At 34.7% G+C, this 20,148-nt stretch overlaps 1 long non-coding RNA gene across 3 annotated transcripts in view; it reads left to right on the forward strand.

The window, feature by feature from the left end:
- Positions 1 to 20,148, forward strand: part of LOC145989781 (uncharacterized) — a 543,271-nt gene that overhangs the window by 281,891 nt on the left and 241,232 nt on the right. For 2 of the 3 annotated variants that reach the window (XR_014441896.1, XR_014441895.1), the window contains exon 5: positions 18,151 to 18,438. The exons of the other annotated variant lie outside the window; for it this stretch is intronic. This is a non-coding gene — a long non-coding RNA (uncharacterized LOC145989781). The remainder of the gene's footprint in view (positions 1 to 18,150; positions 18,439 to 20,148) is intronic. 3 annotated transcript variants of the gene reach the window in all.

Below are 20,148 nucleotides of genomic sequence, written 5' to 3' on the forward strand. Positions count from 1 at the left end.
AGAGTCAAGTCTAGCAGTGGAGCAAAATACAACAACTTAATCAAGCCCATATGGTCACAAATCAAAACAGGTAGTGGGATCAAACAGTACAACACATTGCCTAAAGAATTTGTCTGGGTTGACGATGTCAGGAAACTTGTAGATAGATTGCTAGTAATAGCTGGGGAAGAAAATGCCGGTAACCACAATTTTTACAATGAAAAGGTTGGAATTATGGACATGATAAACACCAAATTGTCTAATTTTATAGTGAATGACACTAAGGGCATTGGATATCTTATAAAAATTATTAATACTCTACCACCTAAATTTCGGAATATCTCTGAGGGTCGGGGGCTAGTTAATGACATCATAAACAAGTTGCCATTTGAACTACACATACCAGGCTATCAATATTGTGGTCCCGGTACCAAACTAGATCATAGATTAAACAGAGGTGACCCTGGTGTTAATACCCTAGATGCTGCTTGCAGAGACCATGACATAGCATACAACACACATACCGATCTTGACAAGCGGCATGTGGCAGACAAAAAATTAGAAGAAGCTGCTTTTGGTAGATTTGTAAGCAAAAATGCTTCTTTGGGTGAGAGAATAGCAGCATTGGGAACCACCATAGCTATGAACACCAAACAAAAACTGGGGTGGGGGTTGTAATAAATTAACTAAATTAGCTACAATTTAATTGTGATAGTTAATCCCAAAATATGTATATAATAAACCAAAAATGAAGGCCAAGGGTGTTATGTATCAAATACCTTATGCAGGTCTTAAATCTCTTAAAACTATTGATAGTCTTCTAACCAAAAAGCAGCGCAAGAAGAAAAGTTCTTGTCTTGCCAAGGGACATGGTATGAAATTATTACTTGGTACCCCACAATTAAAAAAATTACAGCAATCTAGAAAAAAATCACATATAGGTGGATTCATATTTAGTATCCCAGCTATTTTAGCAGCTCTCGGCGCAGTTGGCAGCTTGGCTGGGGGATCAGCTGCTATAGCAAAAACAGTAATAGATACCAAGAAAAATAAGGCAGAATTAGATGAACAAAAGCGCCATAATCTGGCTATGGAAAAACAAGGCAAAGGTGTTAAGAAAGTTATGAATAAGTTAAAAAAAAACAAGAGCCGCTTACCAACCAAGATATTGAAGCTTTAATCAAACCACTGGGCATCAAACATTTTAGAGGAGTATACATGTCCGATTCTTTACCAGAACAACCACTTAAAAAAGAGTGTGGCATAGTTAATTTGGATAAGTATGAAAATCAGGGCACTCACTGGATCTGTTATCTTTAATATTTAAACAATGAGGCATTTGTGTTTGATTCATTTGGAGGTGTTCCACCTGAGAATTTAGTAAAATATCTAAAATCAACTAATCTTTATTATAATAATACCCGTATTCAAAATTTCAAAGATATTAATTGTGGACATCTATGTTTATCTGTTCTTAGATATCTATCTCAAATAAATAAACCCTCAATTGAAAATTTTCAAAAAGCTTTGTGGTTTCTAAAACATCATGGGAGTATTCCATCTCACCAGCCAAAATTCAATATTGAAACTCAAACTACATGATGATATAGTTTATCCCAAAACAATAGCTCTTAGAGCATTCTATGGCATGTACTTGATACCTAATATTACACACCACAACAACACAATCACAGTTGGTGACCAAAAAATTTTCATCACTCCAGGGCAGTATAATTTGTCTACTTTAAATGCTCAGTTACCTAGAGGTATATTGTTAACTAAAAATTCTGTCACTCACAGAGTAGAAATTGTGTCTGCTACAGAAACAGTAGATCTGGGTACTATAGGAGAGCTATTAGAAATTCGAGAACAACACAAAACTTGAACCAGCTATTAAACACACTGCTATTAATATACCTAAATTCTTAGCTATAGAAACTCTAAATATTCACTGTAATGTGGCCGAGGGTATGATCACCAAATCAAATGGCATAGGCACTCACAAACAAACTGGCATCATTGCAACATTCAAACCTAACTCTGAATTTATGGAACCGATCATCTATACTCCATCACCAACATTATATTTTTCTGTGTGCCATAATAGAATAGATTATATTGAGTTGATGGTCACTAATGAAAAAGAAGAATTAGTTGATTTTGCTGGAGCCACAACAACTGCTATCATAGAAATTAATATTTAAATAAAAATACATACAAAAAATAAATAAATAAATAAATAAATAAAATGGAAAATATTGAGAGTTATGAGCTACAATCATTCCCCCCAAACCGGAGGACCTTTGCAAATTTAAATCAAGCCAACACAGAGATTGAGGTTGAACTTGATGTAGGAGATGGATTTATACACCCTAACAGAGCAGACCTATATATTAAATTTGATGTTGTCAAGCTCGATGGTACAGATTATCCGGCTAACTCAAATATAAGATTGGTAGACAATTTTGTGCCACATCTGTTCTCTGAAATTGAGATCAGAAAACATGGTGTTGTTATAAACAGAGTAGACTACCCTGGTATTACCTCTACAGCTTTAGCCACGCTAAAATTATCCAAAACCGAGGCACCATACTACAAAATAGATGGATTTGAGGCTGGTGATAAAATAATATCTAAGAGTCACACAGTACTGTTTCCTATGCGCCTGTTGCCAGGATTCTTCTCAGATTACAAAGATATTATGTGGAAAGGTGGTTTAAGAATTACATTTAGAAGAGCTGCTAATGATAATAATGCTTTGATGAGGTACAGTTCATTAAATTCTACTGGGGCAGCTCTGCCTAATACTCTACCTGATGAGGGCAAATGCCTTATTCAGACTATGGAGCTAAGAATTCCAGTAGTTGAGTATGAAACCAGTTATGCTCTTAAATACAAAGCAGATATACTAAAAAATCCACAGGTGCCTTTACAATTTTATACATATCAATGTGTGCAGAAGCCTGCCACTGGTAGCTATTATGAATTTGATGCTACAAACTCATTCTCCAGTATACAATATGACATGCCAGATTTTGTGGTGGTACTGTTTCAGACTGGAAGACACAATAATCAAGAAAAAAATTCAAGTAAGTTTGATAGCTGCAACATCAAAAACATATATCTTAAAAATGGCAGAAATGAGGTGTTTCCTAGAGAAAGTTATAATTTAAACATATCCAAGGATGATTTCCTCAAATTATATGAGGCATTTACAGCATTCAAAAGGGTTACAATTGGGAATACTGACATGTATTACTCACCAGATGAATTCAAAACACAGAGACCCATGTTTGTCATCAACACCTCAAAAAGGAAACAAGTTGTGGTTAATGACAGGACAAACATTAAAATTATCTGTGAATTCCATGAAACACTCCCTGATGACACCATATGTAGTGTTATTCTTATAGGTGAAAAATCATATGTTTATGATGTAAGAAATGAGAGAGTCACAGAGCAATTCTAGAAGAGTTTTGCATATTACATTGTCTTAGTATTAGATAAACAAGTTGTGCCTGGTCTTGAATTAAAATATTCCAGGTTAACATATTAGCATAATAGTACAAAAATATTTTGAATAAATATTTAAAATTATATTACAGTGTACTACTGTATAATCAAAAAACTCTTAAGAGCATCTTGGATTAGTTTTAAGTGTATTCAAAACAATATTGAGAAAAGCCATATTTTTAACAAATTTATAAACAGCAATTTTAGCAAATTCAGGTTTAGCCACATCAATTTGAGAGGGTCTTCTTTTCTCGGAAGCTTTTTTTTACAAAAATCGTAGGTTTTACACAGTAACAATAAAATGTTATAGACATTTTGCCTTAGTTTTAAGTATTTCTATTCAGTCGAAACACCTCTTCATTTATCGATCCAGTCCTACCGTAAATTACGCTTCTTACGTACTATCACATTCCGTGAACCTTGAACTTTTGTAAACCAAGGCCTCATTCTATTGAAATTAGCTATCCTCTGTTAAAAGTTGCCTGCATTTTGAAATTCACCTTTGCACCATTCCGTCCAGTTTTCCTTCAACTTTTTCTTCACCCTCGGTAGAAGGTCTGTATACCAGGTTTTCAGCTCCAGTACAGGTTGAATTACCCTAGCTTGTTTTGCATACACATCTGCCATATCATTTCCTAAATTTTGACAATGTGCTTTAACCCAGGTTAAATGAATTATCTTTCCCCTGCTCCTTAAATTTTGTAAAGTTTTTACACAGTTTATAATGTATGGGGAGCATTTAAATAATAAATCATAATTGGACTGAATTGAATATGATACACTTTAGGAATCCGTTAATATTAATATATTTTCTTCTTGCAATTTATATGTATAAATTAGTGCTTGGTAAATTGCATAAGCTTCAGCTGAAAAATTTTAAAAATCTTCTGGTAAATGTATCATAATTGATTCCTTCTTCTGTACATCATAAACAGAACATCCTATATTTTGACTACTTTTTGAACCGTTTGTATATATAAAATAATAATCTTTCCATCTTTCCATGTAATCATATGTTGTATATTGTTCAGGAAAATAAATATATCTATATTCACAAACGGGAAAATATAGAGTATATATGGGCTTACTCCTTACTTTCAATAATTTTTGATGATCCTCATAGTACTCATTATACAGGGTGTCCGGCTTAAAAGTATAATAAAAGAAAAATTAATAACTTGAGAAGTAATTGAGATATTTATTGGCGGTTTGATTCTACAAGTATGTTAACTCAAATTTTTTTTTACGTATGCTTGCGGCAGTTGGTACCGCGTGCGCATGCGCGTAACTGCACGTAACTGCTTTGTTCACGTAAACGCGCGCGTCAGTAGCCATGTGTTCCGTGTGCTTTCTCTCGCGGAACTAAAGTCTGTTACACTGGTACAACGTCGTTTTCGGCGTGAATATGGACTGCGACCAACCGACGATGTTCCCAGTTACATTTCAATCAAGAAGTGGGACAAGCAGATTCGGGAAACTGGAAGTTTGCTTTCGATGTCGGGCCGCCATGCCAAGCACGCAGTTCCAGAGGCTACTGTTGAATTAATCCGAGCGTCCTTCCAGCAGAGCCCTCGTAAGTCAATCCGACAAGCAAGTAGGCAGTTACAGTTACCTCGTTCGACAGTACACGATGTCGTCCATAAAAGGTTGCGCCTACGGGCGTACAAAATGCAGCTTCGTCACAAAATCAAGCCCGAGGACAGGCCACGACGGAAGAACTTCGCGGAGACAATTCTGGCAAAAATTGATGAAAACGAGGTATTCCTCGATTTCATCTGTTTCTCGGACGAGGCTACATTTCACATTTCCGGCAAGGTAAACACGCACAATTGCCGCATGTGGGGAAGTGAACCCCCCACGTAGTGATGGAGTGGGAACGTGACTCTCCGAAAGTGACTGTGTGGTGTGGATTGTTGAAGGACAGGGTTATAGGCCCATTCTGCTTCGCGGAGCCTACAGTTAATGCAAGAACGTACATCGACATGTTGGAGCTGTATGTTGTGCCACAACTTCCTCGTGAAGTGATCTTTCAACAAGATGGTGCACCATGCCATTTTGCGAACATTGTAAGCGATTTCTTGGATAATAAGTTCCCAGAGCGCTGGATAGGGAGAGGTAGTCCATGGATTGCTTGGCCCCCTAGAAGCCCAGACATTTCGCCACTTGATTTTTTCTGTGGGGGTTTATCAAGAATCAAGTGTACCAGACACCAGTTCGTGATCTACCAGATCTACACCATCGCATTCGTGCAGCTATCGCTAATGTTACGCCTGCAAGCTGCAAAACACTTGGGAGAGAAGTGGAATACAGATTAGATGTCTGTCGCGCCACTAATGGTGCACATATCGAGGTGTATTAGGTATGTAAAAAAACATTTTCAGTTAACATACTTGTAGAAGCAAACCGCCAATAAATATCTTAATTACTTCTCAAGTTATTAATTTTTCTTTTATTATACTTTTAAGCCGGACACCCTGTATAATTGCGCCCATCCTATATCTTCGCAGTTATTAATTTTGCCTGTATCATATAATTCAACCAAGTCGAATAGAATGTCGTTAAACGGATGATTAACTTCTGACATTGTTTTTAACAGATATTTAATAGACATTTCTCTTTTCCTATAACTTAAGTTCCATTCGCATGCTTCCATGTATACAGCAAGATTGGGAGTACTCTTCATCAGTCCTAGACACTTTCGAAGAACTTTCCTCTGCATTACTTCCAAAGGTCGAAATACACGTTCCGAAATTATATTAATGACTATAATCCCGTTTTCTATTGTTGGTTTGTAATAGTTTTTGTAAAAATTCATCATGGTACTACGATGACTTCCCCATTTTGTTGTAGCCATAGAACGAAATACATTGTAAATTACTTCTGCCTTTTTCACTAACATTTTTACATGAGGTTTCCATGTTAATTTAGTATCAAATGTAAAGCCTAAATATTTTACTGAATTTTCTATGGGAATGTGTAACTTTTTTGTGTATTGATTCACATTTTTCAGCTTTGATTTTTCTGACGATATATTCATAAACCTATTCTCAAGATTTTTCTTTATCTCTATTATTTTCGCTTCCATGTTGGTGACTCCTTTATCTACTTGCTTGACACTCTTATATATACATAAATCATCTGCATATTGTATAAGTCCAAATGGCTCAGGACATATTCCTTGAACATCCATTAAATATATATTAAAAAGTAAAGGACTTAAAGGGCTTCCCTGTGGAAGTCCCCTTGTTATCTATCTAGGACCCTCAACTTTATTGTGAAAGTAAAAATATAAACAACGATTTTTTAATAGATTCAAAATTATTTTTAGATGCATATAAGGTATTTTCAGATTTTGTAGAATGTTTAATAATTTATTTATATTTACATTATCATATGCCCCTTTAATATCTAAGAAATCAGCAATAAGAATACTTGTCCTTTTCATTGTATCATAAATTTTTGATGATAACATTGCCAAGGCATCTGTACACCCCATACCCTTCTAAAATCCAACTTGAAGCCTTGAAAATAATCCCTGTCCCTCTATATGCCAACTTATTCTCTTTAGAATTAATTTTTCAAAACTTTTCCCCAGTACTGAAGACAAAGCTATCGGTCTATAAGATTCTCCCTTATATGGACTTTTGCCAGGTTTCAATATTGGTAAAATCATTTGAGTGTACCACGATTGCGGTACATTTCCTGAATTCATTATATAATTGTAGTTGTTACAAAGATATATTATACCACATTCCGGTAAATTTCGAATCATCGAGTATGTTATTCCATCTTTTCCTGGAGTTGTGTCCTTGGCTCTAATTATTATGTCTCTTATTTCATCGATCATGATATGGGTGTATAATCCTTGTGAATGTCTATCTTTAGGACTGAAACAGATAATTTCATCAGGGGCATCTGCAGGTTCGTGTTTATTATTACATGTTAACTTCATAATAAATTCATCTTTCCGGGTTTCTTTGAGTGGTATTAATCGAGGGGTATGTGGTTTGCGGATTGATTTAAATTTAGCCCACACGGTACTGATACTCTCCTTGTTATTTATGTCTTCACAATACTTTGCGCACGATTGTCTTTTTGCACTGATATAACTTTTCTTGGCCTGCGCTATTGCTTTCTTATAATTAATCCAAGTTTCCTGATTTGGTATTGTTTTATAAATTTTAGTAGCTTCAATTCTCTGTATTTTAAAATGTTGGCGATCTTTATTCCACCAGTGTACTATTGGATACTTTTTTACAACTTCCTCTTTTGCCCTTGTACATGATCTGTCCATAACAATACTAACAGAATCTACAAAATAATCATATGTACTCTTATCAATATTATTTAAATCTGTATTTTTAAATAAGATTGTAAGTAATTTAGAATATTTATTCCAATCAGCTTCGTTAACTTTCCATTTTCTGAGCGGAATAGTGAAAGATCTCACTGAATTAGTATCAGTATAAAAGAAACATGGATAATGGTCACTGGTTCTTTGATCACTGTCTGTTTCCCACTGAAATTGACCACATATATCATCTGACATTAACGTTGAATCTATAGCTGTTGGCCGAGTACCTAATCTTCCTATATACGTAACAGACCCGTCATTAATTACAGTAAAGTTGTACAAATCCATACATTCTACTAACACTTTCCCCAACTTATCTTCATCCTGATCTCCCCATATTGTGTGATGGCATTGAAATCCCCTGCTTTAATAAAAGGCTTTTCTATGCCTTAAAACATTTGCGATAATGTATTTGTCGTTACTTTCTGTGACTCTGCACCTGTAGGAATATAGATATAATATTAACTTTTTGATTCATAAAAGCAATTTTAATTGTCGTATATAGACAATGTATAATCAAAAGACATAGGTTCAAATGGAATGCTTTCATGAATTATAATTGCAACTCCTCTACTATCATCTTTAATCTTTTCCTAAATTATGTGATAATGATTTACTTTAAAATAATTTATGTTTGATGGTTTCACAGAGATTTCCGATAAACATAAAAGTTCTGGTCTATATTCATCTATTAATTTTACCAGATTTTGTTTTCTTGCTTTCAGTGATCTTACATTCCAATGTACCCCCACGAATGTTTTCCATTATTTTTTCTTCCACACCCTAAGGTGTCTCTCCAAAAATTTCCAAATCCTCAATAATTTTCTGCACCTGGCCATTTATTTGTGAGCATTCTGTTAGTATTTCTTTTATGCTTAAGAAGTCAGAATTTTTAGTTAATGTCGCCATAAGTTTCGCCATTAATTGTAACAAATTATACATAAGATCCTTCTGAGATGTTATATGAGGAAAGTACACGATTTTTTCTGTTCTTCATTGTTGTAGATTCCGATGTTCACCTCCTGTATGCTTCTATTTGTACTATCCACATCTTCCTCATTATTCCTTGTCTTAATTACAGTTTCTGTAGACTTTCCATTTAATTGTTTTTGATTACTTTGTAATTTCTTTAGAGAACCTTTACTTGATTCTCCTTGAGAATTTACATTATAATTCTTTGTTTGTGAATAGGAATTTAGTCTGAGATTTTTTCCAAATTTATTTTCAAATTTGGAATAGTCTCTATGATCTTCTGGAGGAACTCTTTTCCATGAAATATTTTCCAAGTATGTATCCGATTTTCTTTCACCCCAATCACTTAAGACTTCAAATCTGTTTTGTATTGTTAAGCTATTACCTAGAACACCAGTCTTTCTTGTGTTAATTTCACTTACTTGACTTGTTTATATGTTTTTTTTTATTTGATCAGCATATGAGTTGCCTTGAACAACATAATTGCTTGGAACATTACCTTTTATTACTTTATCTCTTGCTTCTTGCCGGGATAAATTATCATATGCCATAACTCTCATGATTTCTCTTTCCATTTCCCATTTTACACATGACTTATCAGTAGCAAACATGTTCTCCTCCGCAATTTAAACACTTCGGAGTTTCATTACAATTTTCATGTTCCTCTCTTCCACATCTAGCACACTTAGCTTTATCCTTGCATATGGCTGCTGAATGTGCGAATCTGTAACATTTCTTACATTGCATCACATTTCTAACTTTAGGAGTAACATCGAAAATGTGACTAACCACTATAATCCGTTTAGGCATTTCTTGAGATCTAAACGTGATTGATATTAGCTTAGTAGGAACAAAATAATATGAACCATCATCTTTTCGAATTCTCTTTTTCATTCATTCCACTGATATTCAATACTTTCCTTAATTTCCTCCTCTTCAAATTCAGTGGGCACACCATATATCAATCCTTCCCTCATCAATAAGGATTCTGGGATGAACACATCAATATTATTTTCTTTATGAAAATGCATATTTTTCATGAAATTGTTAGCTTCATTCCTGGTGTAAAAATAAATCTTTGCTCTATATAAACCACTTGGTTGGATATATCTGACCCTTATATCTTTCTTTCGCAATTCATTTCCTATTTTCATAGAGTTAAATTTCTTTTCTGCACCTTTTGTACTAGTCATTATTACTAAATATGGTCCATTATGTGTATCATAATACATTTTACACTTGTCTACATTATTTTCTCTTCGACCTTCTCCAAACTTGTTTACTTTATCTCTATTATCTAACCTGTCCATCCTTACCGCTTTTGCTGGAACTTGATCATCTTCAGGAGATCTGACTCTTTAAGCTTCTTTTCTAGATGTTTCTTCTATAATGTTATCTTCTATAACAATTTCATTATCTTCTACCAAGTTCGTTATAATTTCTACTTGATTATTAAGTTCCATATAACCTATGGCATCCGCCATGACGTTAACAAGAACTGCCTTACGCAAATCACATTAATGAGTATATTTCCTTTTACCGTAGTTTTAAACTTCAACTTAAATAAGTATATTGGTTTAACTCAATTCCAGTCACAAAATTTTATCTTTATAAACAGTGTTCACTGAATTAACAACTATTAATATTACCACAATATTACACAAACAGCTCAGTTTCCATCAACCACAGGCTATCTCCTTCAATCACCCTACCCTGTAGATACTAGCCGTGACATAAATATAAAGGATTGCACTCAAGGGATGTTGCATATTCAAGTTGCGCTCACAACGAGGGGTCTTACACACGAATAGAATTATTATAACACCATTAAGCCTTGTTTCCATGATAGACACAAACTCAATATGCTGACCAAGGCAGAATTTATTTTATTTAATATATATATATATATATATATATATATATATATATATATAAACTAAAAGTTACGTTGCAACCTTCTAGCAAGGTCTTCTTCAGACTCTGTACTTGGTACTATAACTAGCTTTATTTGCATATGGAATATTATTCCTTCAGGTTTCCTGTCGCTTCTGTTAATTCAGCCGTGTGTTGAGCAGGCACCATTGCTTCCTAAATCTTATTTATTTATTTATTTATGTTTTGCACTTCTACAGAGGATTGAACCTCCAATTACAGAAGGCGTACACTGTGTTTGATTAATACAATAGAAATTACATGGAAATATACAAGCACATATTCATTCATTCACGTACAATACATATAACATACAACATACGTAACGCATGAGATACGTATATATACACTTATCTACATACATTTAGGCAAAAGGTTTATACGTAATTCACAAATATTGCACACTGTAAATGGTAACATTTATATTAAACAATCTATATTCTTTCAGAGTTTCGTTTTCTATAGCACTGAATCTATTATTCTTTTATATCTGTTAAATGGAAGTGAAAAATCTACACATTGGTTGTTTGCAACAAGGATATTGTAATTGTGACAAATTCTATTTATTGGTGAGTTTCTATATTTCTGAGTTTTTGAAATTTTAGAAGTTAGAATATTTCTATTACGCAGATTATTTTTTTCTTATATTGAATTGTATTTGACCGAGAGAGGGGCTGTTGTCTAAGACACCATTAATTGTTTTATACAAGTACAACTGTTCTAATATTTTCCTCCTATTACCAAGACTCTTAAAACTAAATATGTCAAGCAGATTATTTTAATTCACGTTATTTTGTCGTGGGGACATATCATATTTTTTTGTAAAAGAGATACCTTAGGAACCTTTTCTGAATTCTTTCTATGCTATTTTCGTACGATCTATACATTGGAGACCAAATAACGGATGCGTATTCAAGTCTACTTCTTACTATGCTATTATATAGAGTTGTAATACAATGTATACTATTAAAATCTCTAGAATTCCTTATAACAAAACCTAATGATCTGTAGGCCTTATTTACCATGTATGATGTGTGTTCTTTGAAGGTCAAAGCAGAATCAATGAAAACACCAAGATCTTTGATTAGATTCACCTCTGGAAGTAATTTACCACAAATTGAATATGTACACCTCAAATTATTTCTTTTATTCGTTAGTTGCATAAAGTAGCATTTATTTGTATTAAATGTGAGATCACTTAAGCAGCTCCAATCATATAGTTTCTCTATATCTTCTTTGAGATCTATTGTATCGTCTAGACCATTAATTACTTTGTACAATTTAATATCATCAGCATATAAAAGAATTTATGAGTTCTTAACACAAGTTGGTAGATTGTTTACATACAAAATAAATAAGAGAGGTCCTAGATTAGATCCTTGTGGGACACCGGAGTTTACAGTATATTCACATGATTTTGATTCTTTGTAAGTTACATATTGTCTTCTACCCTGAAGATATGATTTCAGTAAATTTAACATATTATTTGTCAAACCAAAGCCTGATAGTTTATGCAGAAGAATATCATGGTTGATTTTATCAAAATCTTTTGCACAGTCAATATAGATTGTATGTACAACAGATCTACAATAGAATGCATTATATACATCTTGCACAAGATTGTTAAATTGGTTGTAGTAGATCTACCTGAAAAAAAAAACATGTTGGCAATCGCTTATGTAGTTTTTGATATGTTTGAATATTCTTGCATATAAAATTTGTTCTAACACTTTAGCAATTGGTCTATAATTTTCAATTCTTGTACTTTCACCTGATTTTAAGATTGGGCAGACTTTAGTTAATTTCCAAATCATGGGGAAACATTGTGTCTTCAATATTAAATTATAAATAAAACATAATGGTTTCTGAAGCACTTCGGCGCAAGCCTTAATTACATATGGAGGAATTCCATTTGGTCCACTGGATTTTTTCGGTTTTAATTTTTTTACTGTATGCCAATATTCCTTGTCAGTGATCCCATCATTAGTGAGTGGACTAGATACCTTTAATTCAACTTCATCGGTAATTTCGTATCTGCTAGGATATTCAGCATAAACAGATTGAAAGTATGAAGCAAAGATGTCAGCTATACTTTGATTTGTTTGTAAAGTTCTGCTGTCATGTATCATAGTTTGATTTGAATACGCGTTTCTACCTTTCTTATTATGTATATAGTTCCAAAAAGATTTTATATTATTGTTAATGCTTTCCTCAGTTTCTTTGATGCACATACGATATGCTTTGTTTATAATTGCCTTTGCCTTTTTGCGAGTTTCTCTATATTTTGTTTTACTATCATCAGCGTATTTCATGCGTTTTCTATGATATTCCTTAAGTTTTAAAGTTTTAATAATTTCTCCAGTAAACCACTGAGGGTATTTGTATTTTCTGTGGACCTTCTTTTTTGGTACAGTGTTATGAAATACAGAGTTCACATTTTCATAAAAATAGTTTACAGTCTCTTCCACTTCACCCATGCTAGTAATGGGAGCCCAGTTTATGTCTCGTAACATTTCGTAAAAAGTTTGCCCTCTTAAAATCTAATATTTCGACTGGATTTTGTTTCAACACATTTGTTGATATTTTAAAATGCACATGTAATATTAAAGCCGGATGGTGGAGATCTTCCTTGACAAGAGGCATCTCATCCCTATTTACAATGATATTGTTATGTACATTTGTTAGAATTAAATCTAGGGTTCTACTATTGTGATTTTTAATATTGTTAATAGAATGTAAGTTATAAAGATTCAAGAAATTGTCCAAACTTCTGTAACAAGTTCCACCTGTTTGAAGGTTATAGTTGGAATCTACAATTTTCGGCAGATTAAAATCACCAATTACAATAATGTTATTGTTTTGCAATTCTTCGTAGTCTTCAAACAGATCATGGAACGATATATAATCATTCAGAGTTGAAGAAGGGGTGAAGTATACAGCAATTACATAATATATTATATTATTTAAGTTTACTTTTACACATAAAATATCCCTATTATTTTCTAGAATAATATTATCAGATCTTATATTATGCTTAAAGCAATTAATACGCCTCCTCCTCTCTTATTTTCTACCTGTCATGTCGGAACACATTATAGTTATCATCAAACAATTCATTACTGTATACACCACTATTTAACCAACTTTCAGTAATAACAATTATATCGTAACTATTCACAATATTATTTACATAAAACTCTTGTGTTTTTGTATTTAGACATCTAGCATTTTGATAGTAAATGGAAATGTCATTTGGGGAAGCTATTTAGAGTCATGCCAATTTAGTAATATCTTCAATTGTCTTTAAAACAAAAACATTCCTGTCGCCTTCTCTTTTTCTTAGTTTAATCGTACCTGAACTGTCAACCCACAAAAATTCATAATTTTTCTCTCGTTTTATTTTGCTTGCTTGACCATATATGGTCTTACGAAGAGGTGTTAAGCTTTCGTTAATATATACACTGTCATTACCAGAAAATCCTACATGGGTACAATTAAGATTCCTTTTAACCTCTCGTTTTTTGTACAATTTTCTCTTTATCTGCCCGCCTTACAAACTTGACAATAACACCTGCTGATTTTTGATGGGGAAGTTTTCTTAACCTATGGCAAGTGTCTATCATTTCATTTTCCACTTGCATATCTAGAGTCCGTCCTACATTTTTCACAATTTCATAAGGATCTTCATTTGGGTTTTCGGGAATGCCGAAAATTTCCACTGTATTTCTTCACCCGTATTGTTCAAGTTCATCAAGCTGCAACTGCGTCTCCTGAAGTTGTTTCTTGAGTTGAGTGTTCTCCTCATGCAGCCGTTCCACCTGTCCAAGACATGTGGCGATGGTCTCGGATTGCTTTTTTATTAAATCAACATTTTCATCCAGTTTTTGATGAGCATAATCCAATGATTTGCTCAATTTCCGCTCTGTCTCTTTATTTTGCTTCCTCAGTTCCTCCACTTCCTTTGATAGCGTTTGCAATAGTTTGTATACATCCATCATAGACGGCTGACTCATTTCACTTGGTTCCGAAACACTTTCAAGAGATATACTACTGCGTCTATCCTTTACACAATTTTTACAGCGCCATACTTGTTTCGTAGAATTTATAAATTCTACATCTGCGTCTTTCAGCTGAACATATTTCGTATGAAACCAATTAACACAGTTGCTACACTGTATTTTTGATAAAAGTTCTTGCCTCGAAACAGGTTTCGAACACACCGCACACGCATTCATGCCGAACGATTGTGCTCCAATCGTGCTGTATAAACTGTGTGACTACACTTGTTGAAACTGCTGTTCTTTGTTAACATTGTATTGAGCGACGAAAAATTATTAAATATATTACTTTACATTACTAGTTTCGATTGATTTATGTATGTATATAATCTCAGTACTTACTGCATTTGTTTTATAACAGGAATATCCAGTATAGACACAAAAACTGAGTAAATTTAACAAATTTGCGGAGCACAAACAAACGTTCGTTACTGCATCTTCTTCTTCTTTTTCTTCTTATTCAAAAGTACACAAAATTACATGCTTTCTTACGGCGTCTTCGAATGTTTTGGTCGAACTTCTCCAGTCCTTTCACGTTACCCGGCTTCAGAAACAGCGCGCAGTGCTTACTCCTCCCTTTCTTACCTCCATGATGAAAACATTGACTACTGTTCTGTTCTGGGAGAAAGATGTAATCCCGAGTTAATGCATGACCTTCAACGTTGAACAAGAGGACAAATTTTGAACAGTGCTAAAATTGTTAGAGATCAGTTCAAACAATATTTCAACAATGGGTGTTCCATATCATGGCAGGATAAATTTGTAATTTTATCTTCGTTAGTTCGTAGCTTTTGTAAGAGCAAGTGAGAAACATTGTGCTTTTTTACTCATTACTTATGTTCTCTTAGAAACATGTGAATAAATAAATATTCATTATAAACGTCTAATATTATATTAGTGCTACCTAAACAATAGTTGACTAAGATTATTATTCTTAATAACCATAACATTGGCTTGTGGACATAATCATCCCTTGACTTGTTCACTTTGGCCAACTCTTTTCGGTAAACAGACCTCAAAGAATTATTTCTTCATACTACCATATCTCCGTTTGCCGCAGTCTCATCCTCTGTATTCGTGTATTATGGTCTCATAGACCTGATCCCTCTTGTTCCGGTCACTGTATACCATTTATTTTGCTCGTCACAAACACAGAAAGCTCTTGTAGAGCTATAACTCCGTTAGAAACTCGCGTGAGTACTGACGAAGAGCAGTCATCGTTGTATACAAGAACGAGTTTATCAAGGGAAAAAAAAAGTTTTAAAACTCAGCTGAAAGTGTTCCAGCACTTGAGTCGAACGGGAACTGAGAACAGGTCCACAAAAACTGAACACGGGAGCGTCCACACCCATCCACTTGCCTGCGGAGTCCCTTGAAAACTAAGCATACATCTATTCTCTCGGACTCAGTCTTTTTAGTATATTTTTCGTCTCTACTCAGTTCAAAAATTTGCACCGTCTTTCGGCCAAGACAACAACAACAACAACAACAACAACAACAACAACAACAACAAAAAGAATAAAAAATAAATAAAACCGACAGAGGATTATAGTGGCTGTGGGCTCAGACACCACTCCTTGGGTTCAGCTCACTCCTTGCAGCCATCCTAAATTTTAACTGTTATTAGTGGTTCACTGCGATACCCCAAACTCACGTTTTTCGTGTTCGTATATAACAATAAGTTATACGGTATTCATAGCGATGTTGGTTTTAGAATAGAATTTTACTTGAAAAATTTATGTTATTGAACTCGCTATTCCTGATGGCGGCTCTCAGCGTGATATTAAGGGAATTTAACTCAAATAAACCCTCTGCTAAACTTATCGTTCGTGTAGTTTATGCAGAATTGAACCTGACACCATTTATTTCAAGGCGATCGTTTTATCCCCTACTCTTAAGGGAAGTCCCTGTTTCCTATAGCCACTGATTGTGGACTTCAAGAATGATGACGTTGGATAAGCATTTTATGCACATGTATTGTCTACTAACTTAAAAATAAAATCTTCTTTGTGTGTACAAAACAATATTTAATTGCACTGGATAAACAGATATTCCGCGCGGGTAAATAATAAATGCTCTCGCCTTTCGTGCGAGCGGTCTCGTGCTCGATCCCTGATGATAACTCCAAAAGTTTGGTGTTGACCCAGCATCGGGAGGAAAATTAGGGAGCTACTTGGCAAGAAAATAGAATATTTAGTTTATTTTAAAAATGCCTTGTCTATTTTAATAAGCCTCTTTCATGCCAATTATGGGTTTATCATTAGTACTCTAACTTGAATGGTATTTTAACCGGCCGCCGTGGCGGAGTAGTTAGCACATCGCGCTAAGACGCCAGGGGTCCCGGGTTCGAATCCCGGCCTGTGCATGGATATTTTTGAGTGTCCATTCATCCATTGCATCATATCATCACTCATTCCCATCTTCGCAAATTAGCCAAAAGTAACACAAAAGCAAAGTAAAGCAAATATATAAAAAAAATTAATGACATTTTTTCTAAAGTTAATTGATTTCATCCGTATATTTAATGCAAACATAATCCAAACTTAATGGAAAAATTGTCTGCATTTAACGTTTTACAAAACAGCTGTATACTGGAACTACAGCACTGTTGAGTTGGTAGGAGTACTGATAGATTCCAGCAATGTTGGCAGTTCCCTGGACGCCATTACTGTGAACGATTTATTCTAGACCGCTGTTTTATCTGGAGACAATGAAAGCAAGATCTCTTGTCTAGTTGAATGGAAGTGTGAGTTGTAATTAATTGACAATATTTCGAAAAGATTAAGTGTTTCTTGTAGTTTAGCACTTTATTAGTAAGTCTCAATAAATGTTTGTGTTTTTCCTACCGACTCAATTTAAATCAGGGACGGTGCTACAGGGAGCTAGGAGGGTACTGGGACCCCTAAACGGATCTCAACCCTAGTCCCCCCCCTCAGATTTTTAATTATAAAACTTCCACCGGAACATGACTTAAAATTTTCAAGTAGCCTCCATTTCCTACTGTAGTAATATCGCTAGATTACTTTATTACGGTGTGTTCTAAAATCGTATGGGGCTTCCCCCACTAGAATAATTTTCGCAAACAGCCCCCACCCCAGCTGTCTCACTGTTAACATGTTAAACCATAGGAGCATCCCCCCCAGCTAGCCCCAAGTCACAACCAAACATCCCCCGAGCTAGCAATTTCCACTTCAAGCGGTCGGTGTGTGTGTGTGCAAATTTGAGCTATAATTTGCAACAAGAGGAGGTATTGACACTCATCCCGCTTTCAAATAGCTTCATTTCTGGCTATAATCATGTATTATATATCATGTGTTCAACATTTCTTTCTTTTCTTTTAAGGTACCTGGTTCAACCATAAAAATCTCTAAAGAGATAGACTGGTGACGTGACTCATTTCGACAGCATCTATAGGCGATTAGAAGAGTGAGAATTGTGTTTTAAGAAGTTAAGTGAAGTGTGGTTTGTTGCATATAATAATGCAGTGTTGAGCTTAAAGTGAAGTTTACATATCTGTTAGTGTAACGGAAATATGGTGTACACAAACACACACACACACATACTCATACAAGTGCTGTTCTCAAAAGAAAATTGGATGAGACCAACTCCACGTGCACCGAAGAATACAGGGTAAGTGTCACAGCTTTACTATTTATTATTAACTGAGACAAGTGGTTTCGTTTCGGTATACCTATATATTGAATTTGCGCAACCAAAGTTTTGGACTGAGCACGAGTGTTCTTAATGAATGTCTCTTAATCAATTTCATTCCTCATCGTCGCGATTAGTCAAAAGTGGCAGAAAAGCGATGGGAAGTTACAAAAATCATACCATTGCTAATGATGCATCAAAATAAACAGATAAATGCATCACGGGGCACTTTTATTACTTGCTCTCTGTTGTGATGCACAAAAAATGCCTCATCAGATAAAACATGATGATTTCAGAGAAACTAAAATTACACATTTAAAGTCCATTATTTTCCACTACGAAGTGGATGTAAACAAAAGCACTTGTTCTAGAGAAAGCCAGTGCAGCGCTATTGGTAGATTCTGGCAAACTCTGGACTCCTAGCGTCGTAGTGCGCAGTGGTAACCACTCCGCTACAACGGCTATGGTGAAATTTGGAACAGTTCTTTTCTATCACTGTTCATATGTATATTTCATTTTTAATTAATTTATCATATCATTTAAGAATTCTATCATTTCTTCTTATTTCTAGATTTTTCCAGTATTTCTCTGATTTTGCAGCAACTTCCTGCCAGTATTGCTGTAAGATTCACCCTTGCAAACCCTAATTCGCCACACATGGTCCATAACGGTTTCGCCCCGAGTCTAGCCTCGCATCACAGTGACCTTTACTTCTGAAATCCCGATGTCTTTATACTAAATTTTCTTGGAAATATCTTAAATCTGGCAACTATCTGCTAATCCTAGCTCTCTCTTCTATTCATCTTTCCACTAATGACCCAGAGGCAGCCACTGCTATTGTCAACTATGTGTCTTTCTCCAGGTATTCTGGCGACACAAGTCGTAAAACTCATTTCCTCACAATAACCCCTTTTATAAGTCCCGATCATCTGGTCTGCATCCTTCTGTACTGGTTGCAAACTCCAAAGATTTGGCACTAGAAATAAAGTAATATCAGAATATGGTTGGATACTTTGCTTTGGTGTAACGGGAATATATTGCCTGAAGTCATAGGAGGTTTGATATTACTCTAAACTGTTCTTTGCTGCTTGTAACGTTTTCCTCCAAATTTCCACAAATGGAATTCAAAACGTCAATTCAATTTCGGCATAATCTTAACCTTCTAAATTTTGTGGAAACAGTTTTGACTCGATTACTGATGTGAGACGGACGTGTCGAGCACCATCGAGATTGGTCGGTAATCAGTTTGTTCACAGTCCCGTGATATGCGTGTGATGTGCATATGGCAACGGCCGAATGTACTAAGTATTGTTGCGCACAGTCCTGTCCCATATACGTGTGTCTGATAGGAACATGGCCAAGAGTAATGCAAAACAGTGTTCCAACCATGTTCCAACTCTTGGCCATGTTCCTATCAGACACACGTATATACCACAAGACCGTGCACAACAATACTTAGTACGTTTGGTCGTAGTCATATACATATCACACGCATGTACACACAGGACTGTGCACAACAATACTTAGTACATTCGGTCGTTGTCATATGCATATCACACGCATATATATATATATATATATATATATATATATATATATATATATATATATATATATATATATATATATATCACGGGACTGTGAACAAACTGATTACCGACCGATCTCGATGGTGCTCGACACGTCCGT

Source organism: Lepisma saccharinum, chromosome 7 (genome assembly GCF_977018435.1).
Source record: "Lepisma saccharinum chromosome 7, izLepSacc3.1, whole genome shotgun sequence".
In the NCBI taxonomy this organism is placed as follows: domain Eukaryota; kingdom Metazoa; phylum Arthropoda; class Insecta; order Zygentoma; family Lepismatidae; genus Lepisma; species Lepisma saccharinum.